Source organism: Ailuropoda melanoleuca, chromosome 14 (genome assembly GCF_002007445.2).
Source record: "Ailuropoda melanoleuca isolate Jingjing chromosome 14, ASM200744v2, whole genome shotgun sequence".
Taxonomy (NCBI): domain Eukaryota; kingdom Metazoa; phylum Chordata; class Mammalia; order Carnivora; family Ursidae; genus Ailuropoda; species Ailuropoda melanoleuca.
The window spans coordinates 48,283,207-48,304,396 of NC_048231.1; the positions used below are offsets into that span (position 1 = coordinate 48,283,207).

Sequence of the window (21,190 nt, forward strand, 5' to 3'; positions counted from 1 at the left end):
TGGAGATGTGCCTGAACTGAAGATGTTAGTAATAATAAAAGTAGCCAACTTTTATGTCACAGGTACTGTTCTAAGCACTCCCTATATACTCCCTATACTCCCTATATACTAACTCTCTGTATACTATATAGTCCCTATATACTAACTCCCTATATAACTCCCTATATACTATATAGTCCCTATATACTAACTCATTTGATTAGAAGATAGAAAAATGATGTATTGAAAAGGCAGAACCTCCATTCTGGAGTGAAAAAAAACACATTTATTGTTAACTGGATTATAAATCCACTTAATAAACTAGGAATACCACATACTAAAGTACTAATACTATGACCGTCTCCTCTTTATTAAGACATTGGTGGGAAAGCTACATTAGTGAGACTTAGTCACATTTTGGCCAGTCTAGATTCCTGTTTTCCTTTGCCATCCCACTTCCCCGAGTCTTTCCATGTGTCCACAGGAGTCCTTCCCCATAAAGCTGGGATAGACTGCTTCTTTTCATGTACCTGACCATAAATCATTAGGTTTTGACTCTGTAAATGTTCAGGGTCCAGAGTGTTTTTCAGTTGGTTCCAACAGGAAATTTTACATCTTTTCGTATACTCTTGATAAATAATTGTTCTAATATTAGAGGCATACATCTAGCTACAGTGTGAAATTTGCTATTTGCTAGAAATTGCTTCTGTCTGCTTGCTTGGTCCTGCCAGCAAGTTATCTTTGCTAATGTGTTCTCTTGCAGGCTGGCAGATGAAAAGGTCTTATCTTACTAGTGCTATTCAATGAGTACAGTCATTTACTTATTGGGAGCTACTTGAATAGGGATTCTCCAAATTAGAAGACAAACAGCACTCCCTGGGCAATATTTACCATTGATGTACTGTAAGAATAGCTTAGAAACATCATCGTCTCATCAGTTCACATGTGAAATGTTTACATCACACACACACACACACACACACACAAACACACACACACGCGCGCTAAGGCAGATGGAAACGATTGTTGTCTAAGGTGTGTAATTATTTCTAATGACAAAGTTGTCTTCTTGTCTGAGGACCCATACTCCTTCCAAGAGCCGTCTTTCCAAAGATTGGGCAACCCTGTAAGAGATAAGAACAAAATTCCCAGTGGCGGGGGTTAAGGGAAGGACCATGGGGGCCTGTGTGGATCTTTCTTGTTTTGTCTCTCCAGTTAGATGGTGGGCTCCTCCTGGAGTAGGTGAGGCACAGGTGGAGGGCCCAGTTCTGTGCCCAGGCCAGTCAGATTGCCAGACGAATAACAGAACCAAGCACTGCCAACCATTTCCGGCTTTGCCCTCAAATTTTTTTCAACATGTGGTTTTGTGGAGGAGATCTTTTTCTTCCCTGTGATGAAAGGAGTGAGTCCCTGAAACATCTTTTTTTTTTTTTTTTAATGAACTTTGCTTCATTATTGGGAAGGAATATGTGTAAATCAGTACTGATTTCCCTGGCATAATTCCTTGGATTTACACACACAAGTTACTAAGAACATATTTTTTCCAGGTCATTGAGATCTCTTTAAGCGTTTAGCAGGGGGATAGAATTAGGGAAGGTAGTAAAGGAGAGGTTTCCCTGTGCATTGGTGACAATGGTGAGCAAGTGAAATTTTTAGCAGGCTGAGTTAACTTTTGTAAATAATTGCTTAAGTTATTCTAGACGACAGGGGAGAAAAAAAGGTATTTTCTTCTAACCAGCTCCAAACAAGGGTCTTAGTTTAGGAGGAAATTGTACTGTACTAACACAAGAAGTCAGTGTGTGTGTGTAAAATAATCATCAAAAGGACCTTACTCTGAGGTTCTCACCCAGGATGGACTATACCTGAATCACTAATGGCACCCCAAGAAAAGAAGAATGATGATCAGTTTGCCTACATGGAGAGGTAAAGAGGCCTGCTAACTTGTAAAAACATGTTTAGACGTCAGAGAGGAAATAGTAGCAGATATTTAAAACTGCTTGCATCTGGTTTTTGTTAAAAACTGTTAGTCTTTATACCATTAGACTTATTATTGCTATGTTTTATTATGTCATAATAAAGCAAAAAGCAAGAGAATATTTAATTGAGTAAATTATTAGGTGTTTTACTGTGAATATCAGCTCACCACCAAGAGGAGTGCTAACAAAAATAATGAGATGCTTGTTTCTTGGATTTTTTGAATGAACTAATTATAGGTCCTTTTTGGGGATGGTACAGATGTAGTATTCTATTGTTTTAAATTTGGCAAACACTGCTCAGTCAGAGGAGCTTTCAGGGAATATACGTGTAATTCTCAGCTCAGGAAACATTGGGTCATGTTGTCTTATGACTAGGGATAAGTTTCCAGAAGTCCCACAATTTTTGCTTTATTTGGCTATGATATACCAAACCTATAATAGGGCTTCCACTGTTGTTCAAATGCTGTCCTATCATTACAGTGAGGCAGTCCACCTGAACTGATATCAGTTTGTTGACCTCATCTTCAAATTACTATTCTTTTGTTTATTCATTTGACAAACACTTATGGGTACCTACCCTGTCAGGTCAGGTACTGGGCAATTGGATATACTAAGTTAAACAGTACAGGTTCTCTGCCCCAGGATATAGAATCCAGCTCTGCCATTTATTAACTGCATGGTCTTGGGCAAGTTCCTGACCTTCTCAGAGTCCTTGACACTGGTCTTGGACACAATATTAAGAGATTTATGTGTGGAGATGTCGTGTTCATGGGAACCTAGTTGTGTGATATGTGCTGAATAGATGGATGAAGAGCTCTAGAAATCATAGACCCTTTCCTAACGTTTTTATTGTAGTTGACATACAGTGTTATATTAGTTTCAGGTGTACAACATAGTGCTTCAGCATTTATATATATTATGAAGTGATTACCTCCATACATCTGACCACCGTCACCGTACAATGTTGTTGTGATATTATTAACTGTATTCCCCATGCTGTACATTGACTCCCCATGACTTATTTATTTGATAACTGGAAGTTTGTACTTTTCCATCCTTGTCCCCTATTTCATCTATCCCCTTCCTTCCTCCAACAACCACCAGATGGTTCTGTTTCTATAAGTCTGTTTCTCATTTATATTTTAGATTCCATATATAAGGGAAATCATACAGTATTTGTTTTTCTCTATCTGACATATTTTACTCAGCACAATATCTTCTAGGTCCATCCATGTCGTCACAAATGGCAAGACTTCATGCTTTTATACGGCTGAGTAATAGTCTCCTCTATGTACATAGCTGTGTGTCTGTGTGTGTGCGTGCGTGTGTGTGTGTGTATTTTCTTAATCCATTCATCTATCAATGGTTGCTTAGTTTGCTTCCGTATCTTGGCTAAATAATGCTGCAGTGACCATAGGGTGCATTTATCTTTTTGAATTACTGTTTTTATTTTCTTTGGATAAATATTTAGAAATGGAACTGCTGGGTCATATAGTAGTTCTATCTTTAATTTTTTGAGGAACCTTCATACTGTTTTACACAGTGACTGTATCAATTTACATTCCCACCAACTGTGCACGAGGGTTCCTTTTTCTCCATGTACACACCAAAAATGATATCTCATTGTCGTTTTGATTTGCATTTCCCTGATGATTAAAGATATTGAGCCTCTTTTCATGTGTCAGTTGGCCATCTGTCGGTCCTCTTTGGAGAAATGTCTATTCAGATCTTCTCCCCATTTCTAAATTGGGTTGTGTGATTTTTTGATATTGTGTTGTATTAGTTCTTTATATATTTTGGGTATTAGCCCCTATTAGTTATATCATTTGCAAACATCTTCTCCCATTCAGTAGGTTGCTTTTTTGTTTTGTTGACAGTTTCCTTTGCTATGTAGAAGCTTTTCTTTTTTTTTTAAGATTTTTATTTATTTATTTGACAGAGAGAGACAGCCAGCGAGAGCGGGAACACAAGCAGGGGGAGTGGGAGAGGAAGAAGCAGGCTCCTAGTGGAGGAGCCTGATGTGGGGCTTGATCCCAGAGCACAGGGATCAAGCCCTTTGCCAAAGGCAGATGCTTAACAACTGCGCTACCCAGGTGCCCCTATATAGAAGCTTTTTAGTTTTATGTAGTCCCATTTATTTAGTTTAGTTTTTATTGGCCTCGCTGGAGGAGACAGATGCAAAAAACTATTGTCAAGACTGATGTCCGAGAGGTTACTGCCTATGTTTTTTTCTAGAAGTTTTATGCTTCTGGTCTTACATTTAAGCCTTTAATTCATTTCAAGTTTGTTTTTGTGTCTGGTGTAGAAAGTGGTCCAGTTTCATTCTTTTGCAAGGAGCTCTCCAGTTTTCCCAAAAACATTTATTGAGGAATCTTTTTCCCAGTGTATAGTCTTGCCTCCTTCGTTAAAGATTAACTGACTCTGTAAGTGTGGGTTTATTTCTGGGCTTTCTATATTAAGTTCAACACCACTGTGTGTCTGTTTTTATGCCAGTACCACACAGTTTTGATTACCATAGCTTTGTAGTATAGTTTGAAGTCAGGGTGCATAATACCTCAGCTTTGTTCTTCTTTCTCAAGATTGCTTTGGCTATTCAGGGTCTTTTGTGGTTCCATACAAATTTTTGGATTATTGTTATAGTTTTGTGAAAAATTGACATTTTGATAGGGATGGCAGTAAATCTGTAGATTGCTTTAGGTAGTATGGACATTTTAATCATATTCATTCTTCCAATCCATAAGTATAGAATATCTTTCCATTTATCTTCAATTTTTTTCATCAGTGTCTTATAGTTTTCAGAGTACAGGTCTTTCACCTTCTTGCTTAAATTTATTCACACATATTTTAATCTTCTTGATGCAATTGTTATGAGATTGTTTTTAAAATTTCTTTTTCTGGTAGCTTATTATTAGTGTATAGAGATGCAACAGATTTCCATATATAAATTTTGAATCCTATAATTTTACTGAATTCATTCATTAGTTCTAATAGTTTTTTGGTGAAGTCTTTAGGTTTCTTCTATATAAAGTCTCATGTCATCTGAAAATAGTGACAGTTTTACGATTTTCAATTTGGATGTCTTTTATTTCTTTTTCTTTGATTGGTGTGGCTAGGACTTCCAATACTCTGCTGAATAAAAGTGGCAAAAGTGGACATCTTTGTCTTGTTCTTGATCTTAGAGGAAAAGCTTTCAGCTTTTCACTATTGAGTATGATGTTAGCTGTGGGTTTTTCATATATGGACTTCATTGTTCTGAGGTATGTTCTTTTTTATATATGCTTTGTTGAGATTTTTTTTATCATAAGTGGATGTTGAACTTCATAAAATGCTTTTTCTCTATTGAGACAATCAGGATTTTTATCTTTTTTGTTTGTTTGGTAAGGTGGTTTGCTAATTGGTTGGCTAATATTTTCTTGAGGATTTTTTTGGCATCTATGTTCATCAGGGATATTGGCCTATAATTTTCCTTTATTGTGGTGTCTTTTTCTGGTTTTGATATCAGAGTATTGCTCTCACAGAAGAGCAAACTCATAGAAGGAGTTTGGAACATTGCTTCCCCTTCAAATTTTGGAAATAGTTTTAGAAGGATAACTGTTAACACTTCTTTAAATGTTTGGTAGAATTCGCCTGTGAAGCCATCTGGTGTTGAACTTTTGTTTGTTGGGGATTTTTTAATAACTGATTCAATTTGTTGCTAATATTTCGTCTGTTCAGATTTTATATTTCTTCTTGATTCAGTCTTGTATGTATGGAAGATTGTATGTTTCCATGAATTTATCCATTTCTTCCAGCTTATCCCATTTATTGGTATATAATTATTTGTAGTCTTTATAATACTTTGTATTTCTGTGGTATCAGTTGTAAATTCTACTCTTTCATTTATGATTTTATTTATTTGGGACCTTTCCTTTTTTCTTGGTGAACATATAGTAAAGTTGGTGAATCAACCACCTAGAGAGTTAGTGTGAAATTTAAAAGATAATAGTACTAAAATCATCTATATATGCAATAATTAGTCAAAGGATACACAAAATGATAGTATTTAAAATATGATATCAAAAGCTAAACATAGGAGGTGGGAATAAAAATGTAGTGCTTTTAGAATGTGTTTGAACTTAAGTTACTGTCAACTTAAATGTAATTTAACTTAATATAGACCCTATATACATAGGATTTTACATATGAACCTCACAGGAATCACAAACCAAATACCTATAATAGACACACAAAGAATAGAGAAAGGAATATAAACATAGCACTAAAGAAAGTCACCAAATCATAAAGGAAGAGAGCAGGAAAAGAAGAAAGGAACAGAGAGCTACAAAACTACCAGAAAATGATCAATAAAATGGCAATAAGTGCATACCTATCAATTGCTTTAAATATAAATGAACTCAGTGCCCCAATCAAAAGACAAGGGGTGGTTGAATGAATGAAAAAATAAGACCTGTCTATGTGCTGCCTACAAAAGACTCATTTCAGATCTGAAGATACACAAGGACTGAAAGTGAAGGGATGAGAAAAGATATTCCATGAAAGTGGGAATGAAAAGAAAGTTGGGTTATAATACTTGTAACAGACAAAATAGACTTTAAGAGAAAGAAAATAGCAAGAAACAAAGAAGGGCATTACATAATGATAAAGGGGTCAATCCAAGAAGAGGATCTAACATTTGTAAACATTTATGCACCCAACATAGAGTGCCTAAATATAAAAAACAAATATTAGTAAACATAAACAGAGACATTGACAGTAATACACTACTAGTATCCCACTTATATCAATGGGTAGATCACCCAGACAGAAAATTGTTAAGGAAACATCAGCTTTAAATAACACATTAGACCAGAGGGATTTAATAGATATTTACGGAACATTCTATGTAAGAGCAACAGAATACAACATTCATCTCAACTGCCCGTGGTACATTCTCCAGGGTAGGTCACGTGTGAAGCCCTAAAAGAAGTCTCAATAAATTAAAGAAGATTGAATCATATCAATCATCTTTTCTCATTACAGTATGAAACTAGAAATCAGTTACAAAAGAAAAAATGGAAACGAACACCACCACCACCACCACCACCATGGAAAAAACACAAACATGTAGGCTAAACAACATGCCACTAAATGCTGCCCCACCAGTGGCCAGGGAAGAAACCAAAGGGGACATCAAAAAATACTTTGAGACAAATTAAAATGGAAACACGACCTTTCAAAATCTTTGGGATGCGGCAGAAGCACTTTTAGGAGGGAAGTTTATAGAGATACAGACCTACCTAAGGAAACAAGAATCTCAAATAAACAATTTAACCTTACACCTAAAACAACTAGAAAAAGAAGAACAAACAAAGCACAAAGTTAGTAGAAGGAAGGAAATAATAAAGATCAGAGGGGAAATAAGTGAAATAGTGGCTGAAAAAAAGCAATAGAAAAGATCAACGAAACTAAGCTAGTTCTTTGAAAAGATAAGTAAAATTGATCAACGTTAAGCCACACTCATCAAGAAAAAAAAAGAGAGAGAGAGAGCAGCTCCTTTAATTTTTTTTAAAGATTTTATTTATTTATCAGAGAGAGAGAGAGAGAGCAGCAGCAGAGGGGAGGGGCAGAGGGAGAAGGAGAAGCAGACTCCCCTCTGAGCAGGGAGCTGGACATGGGGGCTCCATCCCAGGATCCTGGGACCACAACTTGAACTGAAGGCAGATGCTTAACCGACTGAGCCACCCAGGTGCCCTCCTTTAAGTTTTAAAATTTATTTTCCCTTCGAATATATTCAACTGACTTGATATGCTTAAATATATAGGTTGAGTCCATTTATTTCAGTTTTGAACTTGATTCACTTCAAAGGCTGGACGAGACTAATTTCTGATTGATTCATATGTTACGGAATCTGGGCATCATGTCATGTGTGACTGTTTCTCTTAAACAACCCACCTGTGTTTGCACAGATTTATACAAAATAACCTTTTGAGATGAAAACTTACATTTAACTTTCAAACAGTGCTGATGATTAGTTATAAGAGAATATGTAACACATACAAGTGCTTGCTACATGCCAGGCAACATTCCAAGCTTTCTAGACAGTAACTCGTTTAATTCTTACAGAACCCTTATGAGATAGGATTTAGTATTACTGTATTTTACAGATAGGGAAACTGAGAAACACACAGAGGTCAATGAATAATTCCTGAAATGAATAAGTTTTAAATTGATTCAATGCGTGAGAGCATCTAATATAAATAATTCAGTTACCTACGTAGACATTTCCCTCATTTGACTATATTTTATTATAAAATTAATATAGAGTGAAAATACAAAGATTTTGCATGCTGTCTAGTTGCCTTGTGACAATAAAAGTGGACAATTACTGTACTGTACACCACTTTTTAGTATATTTCTTCAGCATTAAGCCGGAAATAGTACACTGAAGATATTGATAAAAAATATGCATTAATTGTTGCTTGTTCACCAAATAAGTATTATTGAGTGTCTGAAGTGGGCCAGGCAGTCAGCTGGCCCTAGAAACACGAGTAACTAGAACACTGATTCTTTTAATCATAGAGCTCACCATTTGGTCCTCCCTCCTTCCCTATCTCTCTCCTCCCTTCCTCTTATCCTCACTCTCTCCATTATTTTTTAAAAATTAATTTTGCTTAAGTCTATTTTCTACATTTCCATTTGCCAATACTATGTGCATTTAAGGAACATTGGGCAAAGCCACCAGCAGCCACTTCCGGCCGCCTGGAGCCACAGCTGTCAAGCTGGGAGAGGTGGAGACCATGTCCAGATCTCCAGACCTAGCTAGAGGAAGGCCTAGAATCTGTGGGTATTTATGTATTGAGGATTACATGTGTGTATTCTGGAGTGGTTTCAAATCATTAAGGTAGCCTCTTTCTTTTTTGTCTACAACCCAGCTAGCCATGATCAGTGTTAGAGGATCCCTTTACAACTGGGTATAAAGGATTGTCACCCTCATATTCTTCATCATAGATCACCTTCCTTTGGGTTTAATGGCATCTGCAAAATGAAAATTGCTCTTTTAAAATGCAAGAACACTTGGCAAGGTAGAACTCCAGTTGTCTGCCTATAGTGGATACGTGGTGCTCTGTCCAGATTTCCCCATCCCTTCCTCTGAGAGCAAGGATGGCCATTGTGAGAGACACCACAGAGGAGGTGACCCTGGGAGAACATGTGTTGGGAAACAGGGCAGCTCAGAGTTCTCAGACAGACCCTGTTCCACATTGGGGTTCTGGCCAAGAGGACTCGTGGAGACCGAATTCTGGCCCTTGTTTTGCTAGCTAAAAAAATAATACTCTAGTGCAGAATCCCGTGCTTCCAGAGGATGGGTGAGCTAAGAGTGGTCCTGTAGAAAAAAGTAGGAGAGAGCACCACAGACACATTTTAGAGCAATACACAGTTTCCCTGAAGGTGAGCACTACCTTACTCAAAACATTCCTGTAAATGTCCCCTCCTAACTTCTTCAGCATTCTTGAGAGACCCCATTACATGTCCTCAGTCTGTAAGGTTCCTGTTTCTGCCCGCCTGGAGCAACCTTGCCATGCAGGTGACAGAATAAATAAATAAATAAATGAAATGGTCCATCACTGCTTTACCATATAGTGAGTGTTAGTAAGTGGTCAGGTTACTAAGGCCCGAGAGACAGAGTGAGCAGAGGAAGTGGCTGATGGTGAGGCAAGGTCCACCAAGAGGTGAGTAATGGGCAACAAAGTTGCAGGATGAGGGTCTTCTAATCATGTTATCAGTTACCAGCTTGCACTCTCTTTTTGCTCCACAGTGACTAGCCAGCAGACTGTACAGTAGGTGAGGATTAATTATCTGTTTCCTGCCGTATTCACTCAATGGCTGGGTTATTAGAAAGCCATGATCATGGACACAGGCTTTGAAGGTGACTTTTTTATAAAAACAAGTGTTTAGCAAGCACTTGTCCATCGGAGTGAGCGGCAAACAGTGACAAGGTGCTGACTGGGCTGCATCTGTCTTTGAATAGCAGGAACAGGTTCTATCATTCAGCCATATGTTGCTCATCAAATATTCAGCAGCTAGAGCTTTTATGAAGGCTTTTTATAGGCACGTGCACATGCAGCAGGGAATAAGGAGACTCAGCTTCTGAAAGCTGTGCTTGGCTTTTTTGTTTGAGCACCAGCTATTTGGAGGGAAGGAGGGAGGGGTAGGGGAATGGTTACCTGGGAAATCTAAAAATATTTGAGGTCCTGGATTTTGCTGATTTTGTTTAACTTTGTAACACACTAATGGAATCTGAATGAACAGTCCCCTACAGTTATTCGTGGGACCACCTGTTATAGGAAGATAGAACTATGTTGAGTGGCCAGGACAAGACAAAGTGCTGATTGTTTGATTGATTCATCTCACAAATATTTATGAGGCATTTACGTTTTGCAAATAGGATGAAGAACCAGTAGTACAACAGTAAGCGAAAAGAAATAGCCGCCGTGATCCAGAAATTTACTGGATTGTGAATTTACTGGCTGGTGATACTAGATTAAGTGTACATTTCATCTTTTAGAATATGTTCTGTAGTCTAAATACAGTCAATCCTCATCCTTCAAAGAGTCTGTATTTGTGAATTTGTCTACCTGCTACAATGTATCTGTTAGGCCAGAATAATACTTGCAGTACTTCCGTCCTCATTTGTGGATGTGTGCAGAGTGGCCAACACTTGGAGTCACCTGCCGTGCACATTCTCTGTGGGGAGCGAACAAGTGGAAGCTCTGCCTTCTTGATTTAGCTCCCGGACTGTAAACAGGTGTCCTTTCTGCATCTGTCTAGGGCCACATTTTCCACATTTTCTTCTTTTCGCTGATAATGTTGCTGTTTAAAATACCCCTCCCCCAGGGTAGTGTTGAAGCACTGCCCTGTGCTTCCAAGTGCAAGACGGATGTGAGGAGCTCTATGGAGAAAGTACATTTATCAGGAAAGGTTTGTTTGGGCCTGAGTCATGGTGCTGTTGGCCAGGATTTCAGTGTTAATGAATCAACACTACATATTAAATAATGTGTCTTTAAATAGACATACACATAAAACAAGGTTGTATATTGATTGGATGATGAAAATACTGTAACCAGAGATTCTCAGGGGCCTGGCCCGGTGTTTCCCCTAGGAGCAGTGGTTCAGTATTCTCTAATTCAGTGTTCATGGCAGCATTACAGAACGTAACTGCCTGGAATAACAAGAATTAATTGTATACATTTTGCTCTAGAATGTGAGGGTTAGGGTTATAGCGATATAGAGCTTCAAGTAGGAGAGTATAACTATCATATTGTTTGAAAGGGATATTTTAAATATTGCAGTTATAATTTTCTTTAACGTGAGTTATGTTATGACAGCTTGGGAGATCGTGTGGCGGAGGAAAGCCTCTATGAAGTTGTTGTAACTCCCTCTTTGGCGAGGAATTCTCTGATTTGCAATTGACAGTGTCTTCTCCGCATTTTTTTCTTAGAGGCCTGGAATTTTAAACTTGAGACACATCTATCTCTGGGAGGGCCACACTATGTTAGATTTGTGTTATCCTTACAGATAGGGTGTATAAGAGGGGTGTGAGAGAAGCTTGCACTTTTAAAATTTTCATGTTTAAATACATTCTCCATTAATTTAATAATACTAATATTTGTTCTTGCATTTCACAAAGACTTCTACTTTTTTTATTTCTAAAACATTCCCAAAATATCCTAAGATATTGGTATTATTATTTTCCTGCCTTACAAATGAGAAATAGGTTCAGGTTAATTTGCTAGATGTTTGTATAAATGTATAAGTGTGTGTGTGTGTGTGTGCGTGTGTGTGTGTGTATAATTTCTCCTAAATTTTTCTCCCAATTGCAGATCCAATGAATCCAAATTATGAAATGTGTGAAAGGAATGTTATCAGGAATCTTGTATAATGTATGGACTAGCGTATCAATGAGACAATTTTCACTAACTGGTATTATTTTAAAACATATCAATAAGCTCTCTGTTTATTTCAGGAAGTAAATATGGTTAGGCAGAAAATAGGTACCATTTTCCCCATGAATTTCATGAATGATTCTTAATTCTCAGTTCTTAAATAACCTATAGGTTTGCTCTCTCTCACAACCTCTGTCTTGCCTACACAGAGGCAAATGTCCAAAAAAGAATGCAAATTATAGTCTATACACACGTATATATATGTAATTATTATAATTACTAGATAAAATGCAGTACAGCCAGTTACATTTGAATTTTAGAAAAATACTGAATGAAATTTTAGTATACTTTTTCCCAAGTTGCATGAAATATACTTGACTACAAAGTTAAATTATTCATTTTTATTTGAAATTCAAATGTAACTGGGTTTTTTGAATTTTTATTTGCTAAATCTGGTAACCTTGAATATAATCCTGTGTGTGCCTGTGTGTGTTTGTAAAGGGAGGAGATAGTCCCTACTTTTTCAAATCACCATTTGTTTGGCTCAGTATGGGCTCCATACAGTAAGCATTTCTATGCTCTACTTTTCAATTTAATGCAATTTAATGCAAAAAAAAAAGCTGTTTATTTATACAGATGTAGCATGTTAACAAAAAAAGAGATTGAAAATTTCATCAGGCTGGGATTATAGTTAGCTGATTAAACTTGTATCTAGAAATGCCCCCCTTTTCAAAACACTTTCTTGATAACATGTTTGGGGGGAAGAGCCAGCTTACTGATAAAATTAAGACTGAAAATTAGCAGAATACTCTAAAGAAATATTTTTCCATATCTTATTTAACTATCAATTTAATTTAACTTAGGAGGCTGGTTAGGGTCCTTGAGTTACTTTCTTAGCTTGAAGTGCCTACATTTTACAGTTAAACTGCCACGGGTTTGATTTCTGGCATTCCTGTTCCTGCCTCTCTCAGCCTTATGATAACACCCTGGTGGATCCTCCATCAAACACAACTGTCCTGCGGACCATGACAGGTGACTTTCTGATAGCTTCCTCTCAGATTTTCAAGAGATCCACTTCATCTCTATCCCTCCCCCCGCAGACTTCTAAAAAATCCATTTCGGGCAGCATTCCCTCCAGGTCATCATTGTTCTGTGGACAGGCCACTGAGTGGTATTGTTGGTATTATTCACAGTCCGGCAAGTGTCGGAATGCTTTCCTTGGTCAAGCAGCAAAACGTCCTTTTCCCACACTGGCCATCTGACACTTGGCCACACAAGGGGCAGTGGGGGCTGTGTGTACAAAGTGCACACAGTCTGTGCCCTGGCCGGGGGGGGCTGTGTATGGGGGACACTGACCCTGTGTGACTGGGCTGTGAAGGCTGTGAGTTCTCCTGAGATTGGAGGGGACAGCAGATGATCGGGGCTGATCCCGGGGGTCTGTCTCTGCAGTGTACATTTCTTAGCAGCTCGTGTTGTCAGAGGCAGGTTTTCTCTTGGTTGACCTGAATGAAAACACATGTTGTAACTCTCAGGGGAGAGAGGGTTACAGGGTGCTCCGTGTTCCCTTCCCCCAGAACGCTGCTGAAGGACAGCATCTTTCCTAGAGAGGACGTTAGGCTTTTATGAATAGTGTGAAATAGATGTTATGGAGAGAAGATGGCCAACCAGGAGCTCGGGTAAAATGGCCATCCATAGAAGGACAGATGGGACATGTGTAATGAGTGAGTAGTTGCTCTAAAAATTCAGTTCCAGGCATAATTTCTGATGTCACTGGGTTTTGCACCAAGGGGCCCTATAGACACTGAGTGAGCAGCTGTTACTCCATTGGAGAAATGGAGGAAGTAGCAAGTGGATTAGTTCCTTATCAGAATTTTTATGTAATTTTCCCAATTGCACAACATTTACATTTTTATAAGTTGTATTAAAGCAATGCTGATTTGTAATGTTTTCTCACATTAAGAAGACCCATACAATTGACATAGCAGAAAAATGATGAACACATTTAGTCTAAACACAAAATGACCACAGATGTGGGGAGATAATATAGTAAAATAAACAATGACTAACATCATGATTTCCTCCAGTTCCAACTATTTAGTTTAAAAACCCGCTGACCTTTAGAAACAATGAGAGTGGCTGTCTGGAGCACGGGATGGGCTCTGTAGTGCTGCTCTTGCTTTGAAATCATGTCTTTGTCCATCCATGAGCTCAGGGCCATGCTGCACAGCTCACGCCTCTTCTAGTGCATGGGCCTTTCACAGCTCCTGAGCTTGGTACTGAATTGTTCCTTCTCTTCATTCCTAGAGCCCTGGGATTAAATTTGGGGAACTTGTGAGTCATGTCATAGCATCTCCTTAGCAGCTCCTGTGAACTCCAAAGTGTGTATATTTCGGGGCACACATCACAGTTCAGGGTCCCCCTGGGTTGTTACCCCAGAGGATTTGGGGCAATGATTAGAGCAGTTTAGTGGAATGCAAACCACTTGGCGAGTCATGTTTTAGAATTTTCTTCAGTTTTCCCACCTGCTACGGTCTATCAAAATACCAATAGCTGACTCTTCTCACTGTGACATCTTCAGGAGACAGCCAAACATTCTGGGTTCTGGAACGACAGTGTCCTGTCGGAGAGAGGATTTTGTTTCCACCAGAGGGAGCCACTTTGCCCAAAACAGTTCTTCAACTGCTTGTTTTCCAGGCCTTTTGGACAATTCCCACTAACCCCTTTAATTGGTCTCATTTATACTTTTCTCTAGAAAAATCAAGATAATTTTCAATAATCCTTTATATTAAGTATCATTGCAGTTTAAATTGTGAGGAAAAACCAGAATTTTTTGGAAAGGAGATGAGTAGAACACAGCTTCATGAAAATCAAACTTACTGGCAAGAAGAGTAGCACTAATTCAAGAACTGACTTAATGATGAAACCAAAATACACTCCTTCCCTCCAAATTGAGGTTAATTATGGTGTGGGGACCAAAGAACAGGAGAGAAGATTTCAGAAAGGGAAGCACACTGCCATAAGTACAAAGGCAGAAAGTAAGCTTTATGAATAGGTACATAGATAATAGCAAACTCTCTCTTCTATATGAATGACAGAACCCAGAACATTACAGCGCATTCCCAGCCACGTCTTTCTGGACTGTCACTCAAAAATAGTAGCAAAATATCCACTTATGCAATTAATTCATTATATCGCAGACATGTGATGCAATTATTTTATCAATAGCGAAGATGATAGTTATGTTCTCATTATGTTTTCATCAGTATACTCATTACCTCTGAGATCTTTAGTGGAGATTTTTAAAGTTAGGATGTAGGATACAAGGAAATACAAAGAATCCAATGTATCTAAACTCAAGGAGTTTACCATCTAATTCTGAGATTCTACTTGGAAATAATGTTAAATGACGTAACGTTTCATAAATAATAGGCATAATCGCACAAATAAGTCAAGTTTACTGTTCGGGAACTACAGAGGGTGGGCTTGTCCTCAATGGTGAGGAACATCTACTGAAAGTCCCAATTTTACTTTGACATAATTAATATTCAGTCCCTTTTTCAGACAGCATTTGGCCAATAACAACTCTATATGTTTTTTACAGTTTCTCCTAAAAAGTGAGAGCAGATCCATGCCATCTATGAAGAGCTGTATCTGTGTTTTTCTGGGCTGTCATTTATCTAAGGCTCTTTCAACTGTATAGCTGTAGGTTAAAAAGTATGAATCCATTTGTGTGTCTGTAGGGAGCTGGGAGGTTTGGGGAGGTTAATACAGTTATATTTCCTGTTCATAGTAAAGCATCAGGAAAAGAAATCCTTGGGGAAATCTTAGCATATCCAGTGTTTAAGATTGTTTTTGGTAACTTTTATTCCTGAGGGTAGTGATGGGAAGGGAAACAAAGTGTGTGTACATGTGTGTATGTGTGTGTGTGAATGTGTGTTTGCATGCACATGCATGTGTTTGTGTGTCTGTGCATCTGTACATGTGTATGTGTGTATGTATGTATGTGCGTGCATGTGTGTCTGTGAGTACATGTGTATGTGTGTATTTGTGTGTGTGTATGTATACATATGTGTGTGGATGTGTGCCTTTGCGGGAGTACATACATGTCTATTTAAAATAGACCCAACTTAAGAAGTGGGTTATTTCGGTCCAAGGGATGAGAAGAAAGGGGAGAATGAGAAAGTCAGGGGACTTTGCCTCAACATTTGCCTGCATGTTTGAAAGGAGAATAGTATTTTCTGTAGCATACAGCCTGAAAGTGGAGCATAACAAAAACCTTGCCCAGAGCAGACTGCTTTTAGAAGAAATCTGTTAAAATGATGTTTCTACCATGTTATGGAACTTGGCACAGCTTTTTTCCCTTTCTGCCTATAGAATGTTCCATTTGTCTGAAAAAGTAAAGTCAGTGTTTGGGTGTTACCTTCTGCAGAGAGTTTGCTGCTGTCACCTAATCATTGGCTGAGAGGGCAGTGCCCGTGGGCTTTCTGAGTGTGGACCAGACAGTGCTAAGGTATTACATTCCTGATTCCTCCCCTCAGCGCTCCCCTTCCCTTTATTTCCCTCCTTCCCTTTCCTCTTCAGTTTCATGTGATCCTAAAGACAGTGTCAGCTTGGTTAAGACTTATTTTGTAAATTGGAGACACTATAAACAGTGTCCCTGGGTCCCTTATTTTGTTTAAGGATACATTCAGCACCTACCCACCTACTTCCAGTCAAGGCTATGGTGGTTTCAAGGCTACAGTCTCGAAGAAATGGAAAAATTGGAAAAACAAAGCATAACCCTTTGTAATTTTTAATCTAATTGTCCCTCACAACTACACTTACGATTTGCATGGAGTTTTTTTTTCCCTTCCTTTTCTTTTCTCTTTTTTCTTTTCTTTTTTCTTCTCTTTTCTTTTCTTTTTTCCTTCCTTTCCTTTCCTTTTCCTTTTCCTTTTCTTCTTTTCTCTTTCGTCTTTGCATTCTACCAATGAAGAGATTGAAATATAGAGAAGTTACATCATTTAAAGCCACAAAGAGAGCGAGAGGTGAAACCCATATAGGAAGCCACACTCCTGATGTCTAATCCACTGCTCTTTGCTAACTACCACACTGCTTTGCAAGGACAGGCTGTGTGCCTATGTGCCATAGGCGTTTGCAGGAAGTTTGAATAAGAAGCACAATCTCCAAGACCTCCAAGCATGTTGAAAAATGACAGGTGACGAGGAGAAATTGGATTGGACCTAACACTCCTGGAATGGATGGAGATTCTCAAATAAAGGCCCTATTTACACTGGGCATGGTAAATGGTTACCTTTTAATTTCCTGTCATTGAGTAAGTCTGGTTTAAGAACTAGGGAGAAGAATACAACTTAGAAATAATAATTGCTCAGCTAGGTAGCTTGAAGGCTTATGGCTTTTCCTTGCAAGGAGTTTACGTTATCCAAATATAATTTGATGAACTCTATGTGAGTAGGTGATATGACGTTTATGGCTGTGTTATTTTATAGTGATTCCGGTCTCTGGAATCTGGGGAAGAGAAAAGTTATACAGGCTCGAATATTGCTAAAGTTCTCTTAAGGCGTGCTGAACATCTTTTATGGCGTGTGAGCCAACAAAAAACAAGTGTGATACCATCCCTCTTGCCTTACTTCTCACTTTAACTTAGAAGTCCAGGTGTGTGTGTACACATGCATGTGTGTGGTAGAGAGACAGTCAGGTTCTTATTTGGACCAGAAGTGTTTTCTATTTGGGGAAACTCAATCTTGGAAACAAAATTAGTTTGCCAAAATTATTTAAAAGTTTAATAATCCTACATGGATGGAAAAGTCAGAAAATTTTGCACATTAGATCGCACCTGAGAAGTCACAAGGGTACCCAGGTATTTCCAGAGCCTCAGGTGCTTCCACAGGGAATTAGGGTCCTGGAAGAAATCCCGACAAGGGTTTCAGGCTTCACTACTTCATCTTTCTTCAGGTAGGACGGCTTCTCTGGCAGACTGCCAGCGTGCCGGACCATGGTTTCACCTGCGTCTGTCAGCCAGGAGGTCTTCTGGAAGGCAGAGCGGGAAGCACGGAGGGTCCTTGCAGAAGCAGCGGAAGGATGTCATCTTCTGTGTGTGTGTGAAACTACCTCTCCTTCCAATCTATAACAAGCTTTCTCTTTTGAACCCCTATAGGACAGATTTCTGACCCCACAATTGAGGGCACCTCAGGTGTCTACAGTTATTGGGGATATTCTGATAAGTGTGAATTGTGCCTCCAACCCGATTGTAGTTTCCTTTTATTCTAACATCTTTCATAGGAGACAGAGTGAGAGCTCAATAATTGCTTTGTAGTTTAGCTTCTTTTTTCTTTTTCTTTTTTCTTTTTTTCCCCATCCCCTATTTCAACTGTCCCCCCACCCCCTCCTCTCTGGTAACCATCATGTTGTTCTCTATAGTTAGGAGTCTGTTTCTTGGTTTGCCCCCCCCTTTCCTCCACTCATTTGTTTTGTTTCTTAAATTCCACATATGAGTGAAATTATCTGGTATTTTCTTTCTCTGACTGACTTATTTTGCTTAGCATTACACTCTCTAGCTCCACCTGTGTCATTGCAAATGGCAAAATTTCCTTCTTTTTTATGGCTAAATAATATTCCATTGTGTATCTATACCACATCTTTATCTATTTGCCAATCGTTGGACACTTGGGATGCTTGCATATCTTGGTCACTGTAAATAATGCTGCAATAAACATAGACATAATGTATATTTTCAAATTAGTGTTTTTGTTTTCTTTGGGTAAATACACAGTAGTGGAATTACTGGGTCATAAGTTAGCTCTATTTTTAACTTATTGAGGAACCTCCATACTATTTTTCTAGGGTGGCTGCCCCACTTTGCATTCCCACCAACAGTGCAAGAGTGTTTCCCTTTCTCCACATCCTTTCCGGCACGTAAAATCTCTTGTGTTCTCGATTTTAGTCATTCTGACAAATGTGAGGTGTTATCTCATTGTAGTTTTGATTTGTGTTTATTTCCCTGATGATGAATGCTGTTGAGCATCTTTTCATGTGTCTGTTGGCCATCTGGATGTCTTCTTTGGAAAAATGTCTGTTCGTGTCTTCTGCCTATTTTTAATTGGGTTATTTGTTTTTTGGGTGTTGAGTTGTATAGTTTAGCTTCTATTTAAATGGATAAATTATCAATACAAGTTTTCATTTCTGCTTCTAATCCACCTTATTTGTCAGATGTTTTCTAGGCTACCTGCTTTCAGGCTGAAATGATGGATTGTTGCAGTAAATATATAACTTACCTGTGATAGGTGTTACAAAATGATTCTCTATGAGATTTTCCTGTTTTATGAGTTAGAGGCCTGGGGTGTTTTAAAAAGTTCCAACTGCAGGGATGTCTGGGTGGCTCCGTTGGTTAGGTGGATAAGTGTCTGCCTTCTGCTCAGGTCATGATTCTGGGGTCCTGGGATCAAGTCCTGCATTGGGCTCCTTGCTCAGCAGGGAGCCTGCTTCTCTCCCTCTCCCTGCCACTCCCTGTGCTTGTGCCCTCTCTCTGACAAATAAATAATTAAATATTTAAAAAAAATAAAAGTTCCAACTGCGAACACAAAGCGCCTGGGCTTGAGTAAAGTTTGTCCTTTCTACAGCGTGAGTGTCGTGTCTTGATTCATCCTTCTCAAGGCTAAGGCTAGGATGTAACGCCACAGTAACCTGGTCTGGTATGCAGATACTTACCCAATATTAGAATAATTCAGCATCAAGAAGATATAAATGTAATTCATTTTATTATGATTTTAGTGATACTTTCCCCCAATTTATCCCATAGGATTTACCTAACAGGACCAGACTGGTTACAGAGGTGAAAGCAGCCTTTAATAATTGAGTGCCTTCAGTGCTATCAAAGGTTTATATAAAATATTTACATATATTTATCAAATATAAATATTTGGTTCTTAAATTTATATCCCACTTTATTCCAAATAGGATGTAAAATGGCTTATTAAGAATATATAGCATAACATATAGCATAATACATAGTGTAGGAAAAAGATAAATCCAGGGTTAAAGTTAATACCCAAGGTTCTGCAGACTTTAGCAGGGGTGCGTTCATAGGAAACACCAAGCATGTTAGCAATCAAGTCAAAGAGGCAAGCAGTTAGGTAAAGAATGCAGAAGCCCTACGATGGAAACCATTAAGCTTCTCAGAAGTATAACAAAACCTAATGCTATGGTGTAGACTCCATTCTTATTCATCCTCAGGACAGGGAGCCTATGAGATGCTGTGACCCTCATTCTTACAATCTCTTCAGTAAACAAAATAACGGGGACTACTACCTGGTGTATCTTACGTATAAGATAAAATGTAGATTCTCCAAGGGAACTGAGGATTGCTTTTGTTTGAGGCTGAGGTTCTCCATGCTGCAGTCATGTTAGGCTGACCTGCTGAATTTGTACCTGGGGCTCTAGTTGGCTCCAACCATGTGGCTGAGGGCCCATCATGGGGTGGCTCTGACAGTTCCCCAGCATTCCAGAGCTCTGTCAGGGCCATGCTTTGGCTCCCAGGCCATCCTACAGACACCGACTTCTTGCTAACATGCATAGGTCGGGACCAGCAGAGATCTCGAATTTCTGCCCTCCAGCAGAAATATCTGTATGGAGTACAAACATTATAGCTCCTCATTAGGAGAGAACCCCATGGACTTTTAGAGTCAGGGCATCATGTTTTTGGAGACAGCTTGTTTACAAGGAGGTGCTGTCCCTGTTTAGCACATTTAGACTACTGAGCTTCTCATCATTATCTCACTTCCTAGCCCTCTGTGGACATTTTTCAGGGACAAACGGTGACTTACCATCCACATGGGAGGTTCTGGATATTGTTTGTACCTCCCGCCAGTTAGCCTGTAACCTCCCTCTCTGGACCACACTGCCGTGTCCGCCTCTAGCAGGAGTCAAATCAGCCCTCAGCTCATCTGCGTCCACACACTGTGATGTGAGATATGCTCTTGCTGGTGAAGTGGCTTGCCGTGCAGCCAGGAACTGGGGCTGCTCCTGCCTTTGCTCTGGAGGATAAAGATGGTCTTGAGTGACCTCCTGACTCATTTCTAGTGTTGATGAAAAAGCACAGCCTGGCAGTCAGGAAGCCGGATTTGCTGAACACGCTATACACAATTTCAAAATGATTCTGACCCCCGGATACTTGAAGCAGGAAGATTTTTTTAAGCACATGGAAGCCTAGGTGTTTGTTCCAGTTCCGTTTATTGGTGGGTGGGTGGGGCAGGAGGACTGGGTGCAGACAATCCTAAAAGGATGGCACCTTTATGTAATAAATAGACCTTACTCCTC

The 21,190-nt window shown here is 38.9% G+C and overlaps 1 protein-coding gene across 1 annotated transcript in view; it reads left to right on the forward strand.

Annotated features, from left to right (window-relative positions):
• PIEZO2 (piezo type mechanosensitive ion channel component 2) overlaps positions 1-21,190 on the forward strand; it is a 351,612-nt gene that overhangs the window by 8,226 nt on the left and 322,196 nt on the right. The gene's annotated exons all lie outside the window — the stretch shown is intronic.